General features: G+C 35.6%; 1 pseudogene; it reads right to left on the bottom strand.

The window, feature by feature from the left end:
* Window positions 1-572: 572 nt before the first annotated feature.
* LOC116095047 lies at window positions 573-1484 on the bottom strand (annotated as a pseudogene).
* Window positions 1485-5976: the final 4492 nt, after the last annotated feature.

The raw sequence follows: 5976 nt of genomic DNA, 5'->3' as shown, positions 1-5976 counted from the left end.
AATATTTGAAAATCATACATCTAATATTGGGTTAATATTTTTTAAGAGATATTATCCAACTCTATAACAGTAATAATTAAAAATAAGTATCCAACAGAAAATTGTTTTTTAAAGAGATCACAGAACCACATTCTATGCTAAACCATAATGTGGAACTGTGAATTTTTGTTTAAAACATTGTGCAAAGTATTTAAAAGCATGTAGAGGTGTGACTTATTTATTACCCGAATGTCCCCTAGCAGCTCTGTCATCATCCTTCCCGATATTTCTTCCATCCTCACTTAACTTCTCTCTGCCTATTTTGTGCTTACTCAGTTGTAACTCTCCACTGGAGGAGACTTCTGCAACCTAGCACAGCACAGCACTGATCTCCCGCAAGCATGCACGTGCTCCTCTCCTGGCCCAGTGCAGAACCACCCTTAGGTTGAGCACTACTAGATCTACCACTGTGCATGTCTAACGGGAGCTGCAATCATGACGACATTAACTGAGGAACCTTAAGAACTATTCCAAGTCACCAGTCTTCAAAAATTCTGAACAGGAATAGGTTTGTCCTCTACACCCTTTTTGGTCTATTGACATGGCTTCTTGTCAGTATCCAGAACTTTAGCCAATAGTTCTTGTGTTTCAGCAATAAGTGGGGCATGAGAAAAATTGCAGTGATCACCGTGATATAACATTTTGTTCCTGTGTGATAAAACTTGCAAGGGTATTCATTATTTAAATATAGGCAGTTCTCTTCTTTGGTACAATATCCTTGTACATAATACTTACACATTTCCTTTTTCTTCTCTATCTCTGCATCATGATCAAACTTACACTGGTCCCCCTTAATATTTCCTTTTGAGGAAATATTTGCAAAATTGCTTCCCTTTGCATTCCACCATGTGCTGGTTGATAAAGCCTTGACTTGTCCTCACACGTGGTTGCTTCTCTTCAGGTTTATCAGCCTGTTCTCAGGAGCCACTGTTCTTCAGCAAGGCACTTGACCCTTTGTTTCCAGTGCCAGGCCACTTTTGCTTCATTTTCTTCTGTTTAACTTTCTTGTGACCAGCTTTAGATTTTTTTATTCTTTTGTTTGGCAGCTTCTGCTCCCGCTTTCTTCACAGATTCTTCAGGAGGCAGTGAGGGTTGAGCTGGGTTTGCCTTTTCTTTGGCTTGTATGTACTGTTGAAGCTTTTTGTCAAAATTATCTTCTGATTCCTGACTGCATGTCTCACCATCACTGTATGGCTCATAGTCCTTACTTCTTGATTTTTTATGTGGCAAACTCTTTGGTGATGTTGCAGTGTTTCCAGGGTGCTTAAATTTCTTGGGAATTTGTTCACAGTCCTGCTTTACTTTCCATTTGACTTTCTCTGTCTGTGTTTCTTCAACTTCAGTACCATCTATTTCATCAACTCTTTCCTCAGGGTCGGTGGCCGGTTTTTTTGCCGAGGGCCAGATTTGGGGGGGAGCATTGAAAAGAGATTTTCAAAATCCATAACTCAGACAGGGACCGTTCCTCTCCACGCAGAGCAGGTACTGAATAACCAACAGAGCCGAGGCTAAGTAACCTAGAGTAGCGCCAAAGGCCGCATGCTCCTCCAGGTTAATAGTTTTAATACATAAGGAAAGTTTAAATTTAATAGCAAGCAAGCAAAAAATAAATAAATTGTGCCAAATTTTTGATTGGCCATTTCTCCAAAGAAGAAAGGCAAGTGTCTGATAAGCATGTAGGAAGAGATGCCCAACATTATTAACAATCAGGTAAATGAAAATTGCAACTGAAATGACATATAGGCATCATCTCACATTATTTACAGAGGTCATTATTAACAATATAAAAAGGTAAGTAATGACCTGGCTATGGAGGTAAGGGAATGTTTGTACAATATATAAATGAGAAAGTAAAATAGTGCAGCCATTATGGAAAGCGGCATAGACATTGTTAAAAAAAAATAAAAGTACCCATATGATTCAGCAATCTTCCTACTGGGAATCTAGCCAAAGGAGATGAGATCAGTGTCCAAGACATATTTGCAATTACACATTCCCTGCTGCCTTATCCAGAATACTTACAATATTGAATCACTGTAAGTGGGAAAGATATGGCAGATATGCATAAAAGTATTCAGTTTTAAATAAAGACAGAATACATTTATGAGGGCATGCATGAACCTAGAGGAAATTACATTAAGTGAAATACTGCTCAGTAATCTCACTTATGTGAAGTATCAAATTTTGATCTGGTGGAAGAATAGGTACAGATGGTTATCAGGGGTTACAGAAAGTACAAAATAAAGTGAATGAGAAGTTGGCCAACAAGTCAAAAGATATAGAAAGATGGGGTAACACATTCTAGTGTTATATTACACAGTAGGATGACTACACAGAAAAGTATGTTTCAAAACATTAAAATGTAAGAAAGCATTTTAGTACTCTTGCCACAAAATAAAGATAAATGTTTAAGATGATAGCTACAATACTTATCGTGGGTTGATCATTTTCCCATGCATTGGGACATCGTTGTATGCCCTGTGACTATTTACAATTACATGTTGATAAAACTTAAAATAACAAAATACTGAGGCAGGAGAGATCATTCAAGAGTTAAGAGCACTGGCTCCTCTCACAAAAGTTCAAGGTTTCATTCACGTAGAGGCTAGTAACTACCTAACTCCAGTTCTACAGGATGGGATACCCTCTTTCTGGTTTCTTCGGGCACCAGGTACACATCTGGTACACAAACATACATGCAGGAAAGCACTCAAACACATAGAAATTCTTTTAAAACAAGATATTGATGATAATGCAATATTGGCATATATACTTCCTCTGAAATTTACATTTCTGTACTATATTCTTAAAAGGTTTTTGAATTCATTTGCCTATAAAGTATGTCTATTTTATATCTATATTACGATATAATTTAAGGATGGGCTGGAGTGATGGCTCAGCTGTTAAAGGCTGGGCTCACAACCAAAAATGTACAATATAATTTTAAAAGTAAAATATACTCACAACTAATATTTTGTATGTTAATTCATAAAGATTTATTGTTACCACAACATCAGGAAATGAAAAGAAAGAAAGTTGTCAGTTTATTGAACACTTTCTACCTGTGGCCACTTAACAGATGGAAGCTGTGTGAGAACCCTTAAGGAACAATGACAGAAACATAAATGTGTTCAAATGTTACTAGATTATTTCCACTAGGAATGTTGTTTATTTCCTGCAAGCTCTATGAAATATGTTCTATAAGTTTAAAAATGTGTAAATCATAGCACAGATTAATCAGCTTGGTTATAAAATTTATGCAGTTCTTAAAGAACTAGACTTCTCACTTCCAGGCTGTCTATGCTAGTGGCTGAGCACCTTATATAATCATAGAGTTACTAATTATTCATAGGATTAAAGAAATAGTTTTTAAATAAAATTTAATGCCTAGTTGGAAACATTAAGTTATTAAATCTAAATTGTATAGTGTTTAAAAGAAGTATGATTGAGTTGCATTCTACTGTGTTTTATATTCATATATATTTATCTATATATGTATTGTCAATTACTGAAAATAAAGTTTTTTTTTTAATTTCTTCAACACAAACTTTTCCTTTATTCCCTCTATTTTGATAAAACACAGAAAAAAATGAACAAGAACTCAGGCAGTATACAACACTGAGGGTTACCTCACTCAGGATGATATTTTCTAGTTCCATCCATTTGCCAGCAAATTTCATGAAGTCACTGTTTTTAATAGCTGAAAAGTACTCCATTGTGTAAATGTACCACATATTCTTAGTAGCCCCAAAGCTCAGATGTACCCATGATACAACTCACAGACCATGTGAAGCTTAACAAAAAGGAAGACCAAAGTGTGGATGTTTCAATCCTGCTCGGAAGGGGGAACAAAATAATCACATGAGATAGAGTTAGGGAGGGACCTGGGAAGGAGCGAGGAGGGGACGGGAATAAAAGGGGGGCAGGATCAGGTATGGAAAGAGACAGGAGAGAAGTAGAGAGGGTCAGAAAAATGAATAGAAATATGTAGCAGTTGGGGGTTGGTGAATTGGGGGAAGGGGGCAGCCACTAGAAAGTCCCAGACCCAACACGGATGACTTTAGCCAAAATGCACAGTGAAGGGGAGCTAGAGCCTGTAGAAACCACTTCCAGTGGATCTGCACTGATGCTGGTCAAGGGATGGGGCCACTCACCCATCTCAAAATTTTTAACCTAGAATTTCTAACTCAAAAAATTGTGACACTTTTTTGTCCCTCATTTATTGTACATCCACTATATGTGTCTATTTCCCTATACTTTTACCAACCTTATGTGTCCTCACACATGTTCATTGCTGTATAATCAGTTGAATAAAAAGTAAAAAAAAATTTCAAATTCAAAATGAGTTTAAGCAACTTATATATTCATTCACTTTTTACAATCATTTTTCTAGAATTACTTTTTCATGGTGTTTTCCATAACTTATTTTGTTAATATTTGATTATCATGTTCATTCCAAAACATTTCCCCATATTGTTTATGGTCAATTTCTATTAAGTAAGGTTTTAAATTGGGTCTTACCAAATTTATTAGTCTTACTTTCATAAACACTAAGTTCTATAAAATATGTTCTCATGTATTCTTTTAAAAATCTTTTATTTATTTTATTTTTATGTGTATGGGTATTTCTCTGTGTGAATGTGTCCCTGGTGCCCTTGGAGGCTAGAAGAGAGCATTGGATCTGGGCTGGAGGTATAGATAGTTTCGAGCTACCATGTGGGTTCTGGGAATCAAACCTGGGTTGGGTCTTTGGAAGCATGGTTACTGCTCTTAACTGGTGAGCCATCTTCCAAGCCCCTAATTTTATTAGTCTTAGTTTTACAAACACTAAATTCTATAAAATATTTTCTCATGTACCCTTTATGCACCATCAGTTTTTACTTTTGCATTGTTGATCCATATAGAATGTACTTTAGGATAATAAATTTAGAATAGATCTTTTGTATATTTTGCAACAGACTGTACAGTAATCCTAAATTGCTTAGTGAATAGTCCCACAGAATTGAGATACCAATTTTTAACTATTTTATAATCTATAAAATTTACTACATTCCTTCAATTGATGCATGTATAATGAAAATGTGATATATATATAGCATATGATATGTGATATAAAACAATGATATTTGGAATATAATATGATGTATGCTATATTTAATATGTAATATAATATGTAATGTGTAATTTAACACATAACATATATTATATGACAGCATATGACAACATATAACATGACAACATATGACATATAACACATGACTGCATATAACATATAGCATATGACAACACATGACATGTAATGACATGATATATGACAACACAGCACATATAACAACATTTAACATATGACACATAACATAATATATATAGGAATGATTCTATTGAACTGGAAAGACGAAATAATGAAATTTGCAGGTAAATGGCCAGAACACATTATACTGGGATGGGAACACTCTAAAGTGGGAGATAGCTAAACACAGGTGCTATGAATGGAAATAAGAAAAATGGGAGAGCTTTAACAGTGGAAGAGTGAGGGAGGGCAATACTGTTGGAGACAATGGGAAGAAGGAATAAATATCAAGATTGATTGAGAGGCCATAGGCACTCATTATTTTTAATACATTTACCTGTAATTGCATATGTTTATACATGAATACACACACACACACACACACAATCTAAAGAAGTTATGCCACTTGGAATGATAATTCTTCCATCAAGTACTATGAACCATCTAACAAAACCCCCAGTACCACGCATAATAAAGTCCTCTTCTACTTGCTCATCAGGGAAGTCCAAGAGACTCCCAAAACAAGACAGGCTATTGTCATTGCCCTTCTTTGCCTCCCAGAGGCAAACTTGAAGATAGGACCCTATGGCTGAAGATATTACATGCTTCAGACACAGATCTTTGAGGAATCCAGCTGGAACGGACTT

Source organism: Mastomys coucha, chromosome X (assembly GCF_008632895.1).
Source record: "Mastomys coucha isolate ucsf_1 chromosome X, UCSF_Mcou_1, whole genome shotgun sequence".
NCBI lineage: Eukaryota > Metazoa > Chordata > Mammalia > Rodentia > Muridae > Mastomys > Mastomys coucha.
The sequence above is the reverse complement of the archived record's forward strand: the minus strand, read 5'-3'. Positions and strand labels throughout refer to the sequence as shown.